The 14,817-nt window shown below is 38.1% G+C and overlaps 2 pseudogenes; one reads left to right on the top strand and one right to left on the bottom strand.

Moving 5' to 3' along the window:
• Positions 4,534-10,829, bottom strand: LOC100518771 (annotated as a pseudogene).
• Positions 12,148-14,577, top strand: LOC100518600 (annotated as a pseudogene).

Raw genomic sequence — 14,817 nt, 5'->3', positions numbered from 1 at the left:
AAAATAAAAAAAATAAAAATAAAAAAGAAAAACAATTAACAGCGGAAGAGATTAGACACCACCTGTCTTGATGACTTAGTCACTGACCTGCAGAAGGTGACATAGACATCTCTGACCCCCACCCTGGGTTCTATGATGCTGTTATTTAATGATAAGGTATTCTACACAAGATAAACTAGAAGCATGGACATAAAAACATAAAATAATTGCTCATCCTGACCTTTCCAATAACCAAAAATTATCTTCCTGATATTTGTTAATTAAAGGAAAGGTTAAAAAAAAATTTCTGCGCAGCAAAGGAAACCCTAAACAAAATGAAAAGACAACCCACAGAATGGGATAAAATCTTTGCAAATGAATCAACTGACAAGGGATTAATCTCCAAAATTTATAAATACCTTCTGCAGTGCAATACGAAAGAAAAAAAAAAAAAAAAACAACCTCATCACAAAATGGGCAGAAGATCTAAACAGACAATTCTCCAAAGAAGATACACTTTTCATGGCCAAAAAACACATGAAAAGATTATTAGGGAAATGCAAATCAGAGCCCCTATGAGGTACCACCTTATACCAGCCACAATGGCCATCATCAAAAAGTCTATAAACAAGGAGTCCTGGAGAGGGTGTGGAGAAAAATGAACCCTATTACACTGTTGGTGGGATTGTAAATTGGTGCAACCGCTGTGGAAAACAGTATGGTGATTCCTCAGAAAACTAAAAATAGAATTACCATTTGATCCAGCAATCACTCCTGGGCATCTATGCGGAGAAAACCATGACTCGCAAAGACACATGTACTCCAATGTTCATCACAACACTATTTTCAATAGCCAAGACATGGAAACAACCTAAATGTCTATTGACAGAAGAGTGGATAAAGAAGATGTGGTACATATACACAATGAATATTACTCAGCCATTAAGAGGAACGAAATACCCGCATTTTTAGGAACACGGATGGACCTAGAAATTAGCATGCTAAGCGAAGTCAGCCATACAATGAGACACCAACATCAAATGTTTTCACTCACATGTGGAATCTAAAAAAAGGACACAATAAACTATTTTGCAGAACACAGACTTTGAAAAACGTTTTGGATGCCCTGGGGTTGTAGGATGGAAATGCTATAAAATTGAATTGTAACGATCATTGTATAACTACAAATTTAATAAATTCATTGAGTAATTAAAAAACAAAACAAAACAAAAAAGAAATATTGATTCTGGTTGCGCCTGGGAGGTGAGTTTTGCATTATTCATTTTTTTATCCTTTAGACTTGACTGTACTGTTTGGGAGGTGTAGGCCTAAAATTAAGGTCCAGGAATTCCCATTGTGGCTCAGCAAGTTAAGAACCTAACGTAGTCTCCATGAGGATTCCGGATTAGATCGCTGGCCTTGCTCTGTGGGTTAAGCATCCAGTGTTACCACAAACTGCACTGTAGTTGCAGATGTGGCTCAGATCCAGTGTTACCATGGCTGTGGCATAGGCCTGCAGCTGCAGCTCCAATTCAGCTCCTCACTTGGGAACTTCCATATGCCATAGGTGTGGCCGTAAAAAGAAAAATAAAATTAAGGTCCACTGTTATGTGCTGCCTTGGCATCTGGGGAAAACTGGGATGGCCTCAAATGGTCTAACCATAACTTCACCTCCTCAATTTACTCTTGCGGAAATGATCCCCTAGCCAAACAACCCTCCTTATCATGGGAACCTGGCACAGTTCCTGCTGATCCCTGAGTGCCAGGCTTCAATGTCCTGCCTGCCTGCAAAATTATTCAAACAAACCACTCATATCCACCCATGGGAACCAGAGGGCACTTCATCCACTTGTTGCTACAAAGCCTGCCTCTGACAGTCCCTGGCTTTTCACTCTGTTGCTAAGTTTAGGCCCATGGGACCCTGCATTATGTGGTACCCTCCCATCCCCCAGGACTATGAGTATGTGTAGCTAATAAAGTGCCATCAGCCCCTTCTGTCCAGTGTCAGATGTCATGTGTTGAATGATCCCCATGATCCTTGGGAAGATATTCTTTCTTTACCCAAGAGGTGAAGAGGAGACAATCAAACTGGAGGGATTATGATTCACAAATCTTTTTAAAGCATCATTTAGATGGAATAAATAAGAATTTCAAATGTGTTTACCCTGTAAGTCAGTTCCAGTAAATTACTCCACAGAAATATTTGCACAAAATCTTAGTGTTAAAACACATAAGCATGTTTGTTGCAGCCTTATTTGTTATAGGGTAAAAATGGAGGCAGCCTAAGTGTCTTGTCCATCAGTAGGGCATTGAATAAATAATTACATGTAGTGCAATATGGTGAAGTCATAAATTTAAAGGGGCATCTATATTCAAAATATGTCAGTATTATGAATTAAGTACACATCAGCATCTTTATTTTTTTCCCCTGGCATTTATCTATTCTCAAACTTGCTCTATGCCAACTATCTGACTTTATTGCCTAGAACTGTTTGCATGGAAAATGTATTTTTTTAACAGATAAAAGAAATAAAATCAAAGTTTGTTAGTGCCATGAACGTATTTCTTTCCCCCAAAGAGTAAATGGCTTGGCAAGATTAACCCCATTTGAAATGTGAGAAAATTGAGATTGAATAAAATTAATCACCTTCACATAAAATCACAGAGCACAAAAAGGTATATCTTAAACAAGCAGATAGATGATGGGTGGATGGATGGTTGATGATGGGTGGGTAGGTGGAGGGGATGAATTAATGTGAAGAACAAGTTCCTAACTCCCTTTGTATGCACTTGTTACAAAATATTAGCTTATGAACATAATGTGCATCTTTGGACCTGAATTTTCTAGTACAGTAAAAATATAGTATTAGATTTAAGGGGATACAGAAAGAAGCTGGTTATTATCTTTGTAGGATTTGCCTTAGTTCCCCATATCCCAAAGATTTAGATCTTTTATACCTCAGTCCTGCTTCATAAACCCAGAATTGGAAGGTACTTTGAATTTCTTATTTCTTAGCTTTCCCAGAAGGTGGTAGTGTTGTGTAAGGACTAAGTACTGTAGGTCCAAATAAGATTCAACCTTCTTCATCAAGATAATATTGGAGTTTATGCTGTGTGCAGTGGGTTAAGAATCTGACTGCTTTGGATGTGCAGGTTTAATCCCCAGCCAAGGGAAGTAGGTTAAATTGTCTGGTGCCACCACAGGTGCAGCATAGGTCAAAGTTGAAGCTGGGATTCAATCCCTGGAGGATGAACTTCCATATGCCCTGGCAGCAGCCTTTAATAAAAAAGGTAATAATAGGGAGTTCCCATCATGGCTCAGTGATAACCAGCCAGATAAGTATCCATGAGGACCCAGGTTCCCATCCCTGGCTTACTCAGTGGGTTAAATGATCCCAGGTTGCCATGAGCTGTGATGTAGGTCAAAAATGCCCCTGGAATCTGGCATTGTGGTGGTTGTCCCATAGGCTGGCTTACAGCTCCCATTTGACCCCTAGACTGGGAACCTCCATATGCTGCAGGTGTGGCCCTAAAAAGACAAAAAATAAAATAAAATAAAATAAATAAAATATAAAATGAAATGAAACAAATAAAAAATAAAATGATAAATGATTTTATTTCTGCTCTGCTATAATCCAAGTATTTCTCTTTTTTTACAGGCATAAATTTATATTTAAATTTTTACAGTAAATGAACAGTGGAATTTTCCCCTATTTCCAAATGAGATAATGTTGAACATACTTTACAACGAATTTTACATTTGATCTTATTCTTTTCTGTGTGTGTACATACACTTGTGAAAATTGAGTCACAAACTTGTTCTTAAAAAAAATTATTGTTTGTCTGGGTCACCTTGCTGTACAGCAGAAATTGAAGGAATGTTGTAGATCAACTGCACATTAATTAAAAAAAATTTCCCCCATAACATCATCACCTTTTCTGAGGTTGGTCAAGACAATTAGGCCCTGTAAGGCAGCAACATCAAGAAGAAAACCACCTTCATTTTTTTCTTTAGTTTGAAGTTTTAATGTCGGAGTAAGTTCTTAACCCTTTCACAACAAAATGAAGCTTTATGCTGTATAAAACATTAGATCTTTGTCAAGGAGTTCCCATCATGGCACAGTGGTTAACGAATCCAACTATGAACCATGAGGTGGCGGGTTTGATCTCTGGCCTTGCTCAGTGGGTTAAGGATCCGGCATTGCTGTGAGCTGTGGTGTAGGTCACAGATGCAGCTCGGATCTGGCATTGCTGTGTCTGTGGCATAGGCCGGTGGCTACAGCTCTGATTCGAGCCCTAGCCTGGGAACCTCCATATGCCATGGGAAGTGGCCCTAGAAGAGGAAAAAAGACAAAAAAAGAGGTCTTTGTCAAAGTTTATGTTCATCAGTCTTCTGCTATCTCCACCTGTTAGTGTTTCTTTAAACATCAGTTTTTTTCAGAAATTCCCTTGTGACCCAGTGGGTTAAACATCCAGCATTGTCCCCACAGCCACCATGTTGCCCAGGAATTTTCACATGCCATAGCACAGCCAAAAAGAGTAAAATGAAAAATAAAGATCAGTTTTTTCTTCCCAGCAACACCTACAGGCAGCTCATTGACTGTCCAGGTATGATTTACAGGCTAAATGTGTAATAACACTGTCAGACAAGAGCTCCACTGTGGTTTCAAGTGCCTGAATACATTGAGTTGGTTCTAGTGTTTTCTGCACATCTCAGCAAATCTTGGAGGGACAATACTGGAACTCCTCATTCCAGTCCTTGTTGCTTTTGCCACAGGTCTCATAGCACCCATTGCTTGGTTGCAGCACTTTGTCAGGGATGGGATGCCAATACTCCAATGAACATCAAAGAGTAAAAAACCACATCCCTTAGGCAGGGAGGGTATATAATCCTAACGTGGGAAAGGCTTAGATCCATCACTGCATTGATACTAGCAGAGCTGGTCCTGACCTGCCAAGACATCTAAAATGGAGTTCAGGTATGTGTCTATATTCTGACTGCTGCTCTGGTTAGTCTGCAGGGTGGCCCTCCAGTCGATGGTCTGGGCTTGCTCCCAGAAACCAAAAGCTGTGGTTGAGGATGATGGCCAGCATGGGCTGTGGGGGCCCAGTCATCCACGAAGCACCAGACCCCATATGCCCGGCGAGCCCCTCTGCAAACACATCTCCATGGAGGCCTCTGGATGCCCTCGACAGTGGCATGGGTACAACCCTGGGCTGAGAGGTTCTGACCAGCTCCATACCCATGGTGGGCAGGCTGGTCCTCACAGCCTCCACTGGGCTCCCACCATGGAGGCAGTGCCATGTACAGGATTTATAAATCTTATCGCTAAAGAAAAACATATTTCACTTGGAGTAGATATATGGAAAAATATATTGCAATTGGAGTGGATATACATTTGCTGTATAGCACAGGGAATTACATATAATCACTTGTGATGGAATCTGATGGAGGATAATATGAGAAAAAGAATGTATGTATATATGTAACTGAGTCACTTTGTTGTACAGCAGAAATTGATAGAACATTGTAAGTCAACTATAATAAAAATGCTTTTAAAGAAAAAGAAAACCAAAAAGAGCTGGAAACCCTGAATTCTTTTTCTTTTTTCTTTTTCTGTTTTGGTGACATAATCAAAATAAGCAAGGGATTGTATTAAGTCTGGTTCCATAGGTGGGGACTGGGTGCTGGTGGTTGTTGAGGAGAGAGAGAGTAAAGAGAATGATGTAAAGTGGATGAAGGAGTTGAACAAAGAAGTAGGTTCAGCTGGAGTCAAGCATCACCCTGATTCCATAGGATGGCCTGCAGCATGAGTTGCTCCCACTTTGAGACAAAGGGCATCCCTTTAGTACCCCTGTTCTCACAAGGTCATTAGCTGTAAGAGACTCCCTAAGAAGGAGGGTCCTAGCCTCCCAAAGAAGCTCCTGTTTAGCTTAGACAATTCTTTGAAGGAAAGGGCAGATGTTCATGATAATGTAACTAATCAAGACCCTATATGGCATTCTGGGGACAGACACTCCCCCCACCTCTCCACCCCTCTCCCACACTCCCACCATGTCCTCTACATGCCTCTTATTTATAGAAAAGCTTTAGCCTGCTAGGCCTTCCCTGGGTTCCAAAGAATAAACATAATTAAAGAAGTGAGAAAATGCAGAAACAAAGGAAAACATTCAAGCAAAACCAAAGAATAATCGTTTAGCCATTAAACAATGTCAGGAACTTCCAGTTCCTCCTTAGGGGCTATAGATAGTATTCTCAGCCATACATTTCAAGTTGTTTTGCAGATGCAAAAACTGCCATAGGGTGGAAAGTGGTTAACTGAATGGTGCCCATAAGCACGTAGAACCCCCAGACCAGTTGAAAACAGAAGGATAATAATGTTGACTCCTGATTACCTCACCAGCAACCAATCTGAAGAATGTCCACAAGCTATGACAACCTGCAACAGTCTACCTTGTCCTATCTTTAAAAACTAAAATATACAAAGAACTTATATAACTCAACAGCAAAAGAGCCAACAACCCAATTGAAAAATGGGCAAAAGACCTGAAGAGACATTTCTCCAAGGAAGATATACAGATGGCCAACAAGCACTTGAAAAAATGCTCCACATCCCTGATTATTAGAGAAATACTAATCAAAACTACCATAAGATACCACCTCATACCAGTCAGAATGGCCATCATTAATAAGTCCACAAATAACAAATGCTGGAGGGGGTGTGGAGAAAAAAGAACACTCCTGCACTGTTGATGGGAGTGTAAGCTGGCACAACCATTATGGAGAACAGTATGGAGGTACCTTAGAAAACTATACATAGAACTACTATACAACCCAGCAATCCCACTCTTGGCCATATATCCGGACAAAACTTTCCTTGAAAAAGACACATGCCCCCTCATGTTCATTGCAGCACTATTAACAATAGCCAAGAAATGGACAAATTTCTAGAGACTTACAGCCTTCCAAAACTGAAAAAAGAATAAATAGATCAACTGAACAGACAGATCACTAGAAATGAAGTCGAATGTCATAAAAGCACTTCCTACAAATAAAAGTAAGCACCAGATGGCATCACAGATGAATTCTACCAAACATACAAAGAGGAACTTATACCAATCCTCCTTAAACTTTTTCAAAAGGTTAAAGAAGGAACACTCCCAAAGACATTCTATCATGTCACAATCTCCTTAATTCCAAAACCAGACAAAGATGCCACTGAAAAAGAAAACTATCAGCCAATATCTTTGATGAATATGATGCAAAAATTCCTGAAAAAAATTTAGCCAACCGAATCCAACAATATATCAAAAAAATCATACAACACAACCAGGTGGGATTAATCCCAGGTTCACAAGGATGGTTCAACATACGCAAATCCATCAACATCACACACAACATTAACAAAAGGAAAGTAAAAAACCACATGATCACCTCAATAGATACAGAGAAAGCATCTGACAAAGTACAACATCCATTCATGATAAAAACCTTCACCAAAGTGGGTATAGAGGGAACATTCCTGAACATAATCAAAGCCATTTATGACAAACCCACAGCAAATATAATACTCAATGGAGAAAAGCTGAAGGCCTTCCTGCTAAAATCTGGAACAAGACAGGGATGTTCTTATCTTGTTATTGATCTTAGCAGAAATACTTTCAGCCTTTCACTGTTCAGAATGATGTTAGTGTGGGTTTGTCATATATGGCCTTTGTAAGATTAGAAAGATAAATTTTTTTTTCTTTTTTTTAATTTTATTTTCCCACTGTACAGCAAGGGGGTCAGGTTATCCTTACATGTATACATTACAATTACAGTTTTTCCCCCACCCTTTCTTCTGTTGCAACATGAGTATCTAGACATAGTTCTCAATGCTATTCAGCGGGATCTCCTTGTAAATCTATTCTAGGTTGTGTCTGATAAGCCCAAGCTCCTGATCCCTCCCACTCCCTCCCCCTCCCATCAGGCAACCACAAGTCTCTTCTCCAAGTCCATGATTTTCTCTTCTGAGGAGATGTTCATTTGTGCTGGATATTAGATTCCAGTTATAAGTGATATCATATGGTATTTGTCTTTATCTTTCTGGCTCATTTCACTCAGGAGGAGAGTCTCTAGTTCCATCCATGTTGCTGCAAATGGCATGATGTCATCCTTTTTTATGGCTGAGTAGTATTCCATTGTGTATATATACCACATCTTCCGAATCCAATCATCTGTCGATGGACATTTGGGTTGTTTCCATGTCCTGGCTATTGTGAATAGTGCTGCAATGAACATGCGGGTGCATGTGTCTCTTTTAAGTAGAGCTTTGTCCGGATAGATGCCCAAGAGTGGGATTGCGGGTCATATGGAAGTTCTATGTATAGATTTCTAAGGTATATCCAAACTGTTCTCCATAGTGGCTGTACCAGTTTACATTCCCACCAGCAGTGCAGGAGGGTTCCCTAGAAAGATAAATTAAATTAAGGAAACCACCCCATTTATCATCACACCAAGGAGAATAAAATACCTATGAATAAACCTGCCTAAAGAGGAAGAAGAGTTAGCTATACTCTGAAAACTGTAAGATGTTGATTAAAGAAATCAAAGATGACAGACACAGAGGGAAAGATATAGCATATTTTTGGCTAGAAGAATAAATATTGTCAAAATGGCTATACTAATCAAGGCAATCTATAGGTTCAATGCAATCCCTATCAAATTACCAATAGTATTTTTCACAGAACTATATTTTTTTTAATTTTTAAGGAAACATAAAATAATCAAATAGACTTGTCAGACATGGATAGTCAAAGCAATCATGAAAAAGATAAATGGAACTGGAGGAATCAGTTCCTTAACTTTTGAAAATACTGCAAAGCTATGTCATCAGAACAGTATGGGACTGGCACAGAAAGAGAAATGGAATAGCATGGAAAACCCAGAAATAAATCCATGCACATATGGTCAATTAATCTATGACAAAGGAGGCAAGAACATACACTGGAGTAAAGACAGTCCCTTCCATAAGCAGTGCTGGGAAAATTGGACAGCCACATGTAAAAGAATGAAATTAGAGCATTCTCGGGAGTTCCCATCATGGAGCAGTGGCAATGAATCCGACTAGGAACCATGAGGTTGCAGGTTCAATCCCTGGCCTTGTTTAGTGGGTTAAGGAGCCTGCCTTGCCATGAGCTGTGGTGTAGGTCACAGACATGGCTCGGATCTGGCATTGCTGTGGCTGTGATGTAGGTCGATAGCAACAGCTCTGATTAGACCCCTAGCCTGGGAACCTCCATATGCCATAGATGCAGCCCTAAAAAAATAAAAAAGACAAAAAAAACCCCCAGAAATTAGAGCATTCTGTAACACCATACACAAATATAAACTCAAAGTGAATAAAATAGCTAAATGTTAGACCAGATACTATAAAATTTCTAGAATAAAACATAGAATACCTTTTGACATTAATCACAGCAGTGTATTTTGGATGCACCACTTAGAGTACTAAAAATAAATAAACAAGGGTACCTAATTAAACAATAGATTTTGCACAGAAAAGGAAACAATTAACAAAATTAAAAGAAAACCCACAAAATGGGATGAAATCTTTGCAAATGAAGCAAATAACAACAGATTAATCACCAAAGTATGCAAACATTTCATAGGGATTTATATTAAAAAAATCTAATTAAAAATGGTCAGAAGAGCTAAACAGACATTTCTCCAAAGAAGACAGATGACCAAAAAGCACATAAAAAGATGCTCAAAATAACTAATTATTAGAAAAATGTAAATCACAACTATAATGAGGTATCACCTCATGCCAGTCAGAATGACCCTCATCAAAAAATCTACAAACAATAAATCCTGGGGAGGGTGTGGAGAAAAAGGAAACCTCCTATGCTGTTGGTGGGAATGTATCCACTATGGAGAACAGTATGGAATTTCCTTAAAAAACTAAATATGTAACTACTATATCACTCAGCAATTCCATTCCTGGGCATCTATCTGTAGAATACCATAATTTGAAAAGATATATGCACCCTCAATATTTGTCACAGCACTATTTATGATAGCAAGACATAGAAGCAACAAAAATTTCCATGAACAGAAGATTGAATAAAGAATATGTGGTAAATGTACACAATAGAATAGTACTCAGTCACAAATAATGAAATAATGCTATTTGCAGCATCATGGATGGGCATAGAAATTATCATACTAAGTAAAGTAAGTCAGATGAAGAAAGACAAATATTATATTTGATCATTAATATGTGAAATCTAATATAAATGACACAATGGAACTTATAAAGAGAAACAGACTTAAAAATTTCAAAACCAAACTTATGTTGACCAAATGGGAAACATGGGGAAGAGGATAAATTATGGGGGTGGGATGGATATATACACACTACTTTATATGGTATAGATGTGTAATGGGGACCTTCTGTATAGCACAGGGAATTTATTCAGTATTGTGTGGTAGTTTGTATGGGAAAATAATCTGAAAAAAAAGGGTATACGTACATGTAAAACTGATTTAATTTGTTGTATGCCTGAAATTAAGACAATTTTGTGAGAAGACTGTATTCCAAAACAAATAAAAAATAAATATTGCTTAAAAATATATAAAGCAATGAAATTGTTAAAACATTTAAAATTAGAACTTGTATTTCAACTACAAAACTTGATTTGTATGCATAATGAAGTTGGAGAAGTGCTGGTCTAGAATAGGTTTTTCTTACCTTCTCAATGTTGACATTTGGGGCAGAATAATTATTTATGTTGGGTGTGTCCTGTGGTTTATATGAAATCAGTAGCATCTCTTCAGACATGGCCAAATATGCTGGGGGAAACGTCATCTCCAGTTGAGAGAATCATTGCTCTAGATTCAAGCACTGGGAGCATCCTTAGACTCCAATCAAGATCCCACCCTTACTGGATTAATACCTTACAACATTAAATACCTAGAAGTCTCATTTCTATAATAGAGAATGGAGATCATAGAAGTACTACCTTCCTAAAAGAATTCTAAAGGAATGATTTCCTTTAAAAAATTAAATTTGTCAATCCCTTCCATATACTAATCTAGTTTATGATGTATAACAATATATAAATATGCCTCTTATAATTACAGACATTTTAAAAATAGAGACCAAATTACAGTCAACTTCTCTGTAAGAATGAAATCCCTAACTGACTTGGAGAGAATATCATAAAACCAAGTAGTAAAGAACACAAAAATTTACATTAATGTAAGAGCAAATTATAAGAGAAAAGTTACCCTGCTTTTTGAAGAGGGGAGTATATATATATTTTTTTTTAAAAAGAAATTTCAGGGGTTATGTCCCTCACAAACCAGAGTTTGAAGACCAAAAGGACCTATCCAAGATAAATACTCAATACACTTTTGAGAAAATTTGAACTCAAGGATGCGATAATGTGCTGGGAGGTAAAGCTTTGCGAACAGGAAAGTTCATGGAGAAGGGGCAATAAAAGCTGAATTCACCTAGTTTATAATATAGTCTCCTAGGAATAGAGAAACAGCAGAAAAATTCTATTCTGTCCAGACAAATGTCTCCAAGGGAAATCATATAGTTAGAGTTTGGAGTAATAAGAGGAAAATAGGCCTAATGAGTGACATAGGTTGTTGTAAATATTTCTGTAACTTCAGTCCCTCAGCCTCTGCAACTTTTGCTTGGACAGGACATGGCCCTGGCTGTTGCAAGACCAATGCTTGATCTCCTCCTACTGTCTTGTTTTGAGATAAAACTTTGGTCTGCATAATCAGACCAATTCCTCCAATTTTGACCTATGCAAGAAAGGCTTCCTCTCAATGTCTACACAAAGGTGAGTCCAAGAGCTGAACAGACATTTTCGGAGAGGATCAGAGAGAATGGAAGTCAAGAATATGTACCTGAGGTCACCTGGACATCAATCTAGCACAGCTCCGATGCTGGAGATCACTCTAGTTGTTTTATGGCTTTCCTAATAATGTATTTATTTGTGATGCTGAAAAAGTGAACATTGCACTTGGCAATGCAAGTGTCAACATTGACACTTAAATGGTATTTGTGGAAGCTAAATTTGAAAAAGGACTGGGAGACATAAACTGCTTCCAGTAATAGTGGATCCTAATCCAAGGATCATATTAATTAACAGGAATAGAATAATAGGGAAATGCTGAGGAAGAAAGAAGACTTCAAACACATCAGCACATCTCTGAGTTCAAATTTTCTCAAAAGTATATTAAGAAAATATGCTTAATATTCCTTTGTTGCATATTTTCATTATTGTATGTTTCCATTTTGAGTCGTTAGTTTATGCCTTTGATTATTTTTCTCTTGGGATATTCAATCTGTAAAATCTTTTTTCTTCATTTTTTTAAAATCTGGGTGCCAAGAAGGTGTCACTAGAGTTGGAATGTTGTCAGACTAAGGAAACTTTTCTTCATCATACTGTGTCAGGGCTTATTGACTTTATTTAGATTATTATCTTTTCTCCCCTAAAGTCCATATATCCATTTTATCTCTCTCTCTCTTTCTCACACACACACATAATTTTTTTTTCTTTCTCTCCTGAGCAGAAAGTGGCCCTACCAAAAAGTAACTTCCAGCTTATTGCAAAATGTGAACCTTGTGAACTAGAACTTTTAGATATCACTTATATATTCTTTAGTATAAAGGTAATCTGATATGACCATCTTGAGCTCTAACCTCTCAAGACCTAAGGAGAGTGTTTATGGATGGGAAATGAGTGGTAGTAACACAGCCCAGGGGGCATGGTGTGTGTTTATGTGCCTTGCGGATTTGGTGACATAATACAGAGGCCAGAATTCAATCAACAGTGTGTACTAAAGGAAGGATCTGCTTTAACTCATATGATGCCTTTGCACCAGAATTTATAAATTACAGGGGACAGCTTATGAACAAAGAATTCTCTGTATACTGAAGTTGTAGCTGTAGCAGGGAGGTCACATTACCTCTCATCCTCTGACAGCATCTCTCATCATTCCTCCTCTTGCTCCTTCCTCTGCTCCACTGATTTTCTTGCTTAGATTTGAACATATGAAATAAAAAGCTTCCTCATGTCCTTCACAGTGACCATTCCCTCTGCCAGACACACTCTTCACCTGACATAACACTATCTTTTTCTCTCTCTTTATTGAAGTCTTTGCTCAAATAGAACCTTGTTTGTTAGCCTTACCTGAACAATCAGTACAAATCACATCTCCTACCACTCTCTCCTTTACACCTGGTTTTGTATTCTTCATAGCATATGTTACCTCTGACATAGTACCTAATAGTTTTGTTTTTATTTATTTATTTTTTTTGGTGTATTTCACTATCCTTGGATTGTGGGAGATTTGTTTTTCAGTACACTCTATTTAATACCTATATGTGCTCGGAGCATGGTTTGTACTAAATATACATTTCTCAAGTGCATGAAAGAACTTCTCATTAAAGTTATAAACACATCAACCATTTGGGTATATGTTGAGAATGGGACAATACTTCAAGGAGAACTCCAAAATGGGGGATACTTCAAGGAGAACTTATCTGCATACAAAATATTAAAATCAAATTATTGATGGCAATGGGGAAATTGCTCTATTCAGCTATGTGAGTTATGCCACTTCGTGAAAAAATAAGTCATGTTATTTTCCTTTCTCCTGGTAGTCACCTGTACCCTTTGGAAGCAGGGAATAATACACAAATTTCAGAATTTCTTCTTCTGGGATTCTCAGAGGAACCAAAAGTGCAACCCCTAATATTTGGGCTTTTTCTCTCCATGTACCTAATTACTGTGCTTGGGAACCTGCTCATCATCCTGGCCATCAGCTCAGACTCCCATGTACTTCTTCCTCTCTAACTTGTCCTGTTAGACATCTGTTTCACCTCCACCACCATCCCAAAGATGCTGTGGAATATTCAGAACAAGAGCAAACACATAACCTTTGATGGTTGCATCACCCAGATATATTTTTACATACTGTTTGCAGGCTTAGATGATATACTCCTGAGTGTAATGGCCTATGACAGATTTGTGGCTATCTGCCACCCCCTGCACTATTCAGTCATCATGAACCCCCGACTCTGTGGACTGCTGGTTCTGATATCCTGGACACTGAGTGCCATGTATTCATTATCACACAGCTTAATGGTGTTGGGATTGTCCTTCTGTCAAGATTTGGAAATCCCACACTTTTTCTGTGAACTCAATCAGGTGGTACAACTTGCCAGTTCTGACACATTTGTCAATAACATGGTGATGTATTTTTCAACTGTCCTGCTGGCTGGTGGTCCTTTTGCTGTTATTCTTTACTCTTACTCTAAAATAGTTTCCTGCATACGTAGAATCTCATCAGCTCAGGGTAAGTTCAAAGCCTTTTCTACATGTATGTCTCACCTCTCAGTTGTCTCCTTATTTTATTGTACAAGCCTAGGAGTATACCTCAGCTCTTCTGCTACTCACAGCTCACACTCAAGTGTAATTGCCTCAGTGATGTACACTGTGGTCATGCCCATGCTGAACCCCTTCATCTACAGTCTGAGGAATAAAGACATAAAGAGGGCTCTGAAGAGATTCTATTTGAATCTCTGGGGGTGATATAGTGCTCTTGTTGCATGGCTCAAGCCTTGGAACAAGCAATTGTGATTCTTTGATCATTGTGGAATAAAATTTGCTTCTTTTATTTATTTTTTGGACTATTCAGTTTTTTATTCAACTTGTCTATACAATTTCAATAACTCTTTTAATTTTTTTTTGCTGTTTGATATTTTAGTTTGTAGTTTTTCCCATCTCAAAGTTTTCCTAAATTGGTTTAGAAGTGTTTTCAAATTAAATTTA

Source organism: Sus scrofa, chromosome 2 (assembly GCF_000003025.6).
Source record: "Sus scrofa isolate TJ Tabasco breed Duroc chromosome 2, Sscrofa11.1, whole genome shotgun sequence".
In the NCBI taxonomy this organism is placed as follows: domain Eukaryota; kingdom Metazoa; phylum Chordata; class Mammalia; order Artiodactyla; family Suidae; genus Sus; species Sus scrofa.
Note: the sequence above shows the minus strand (reverse complement) of the source record. Positions and strands in the feature narration are given on the sequence as shown.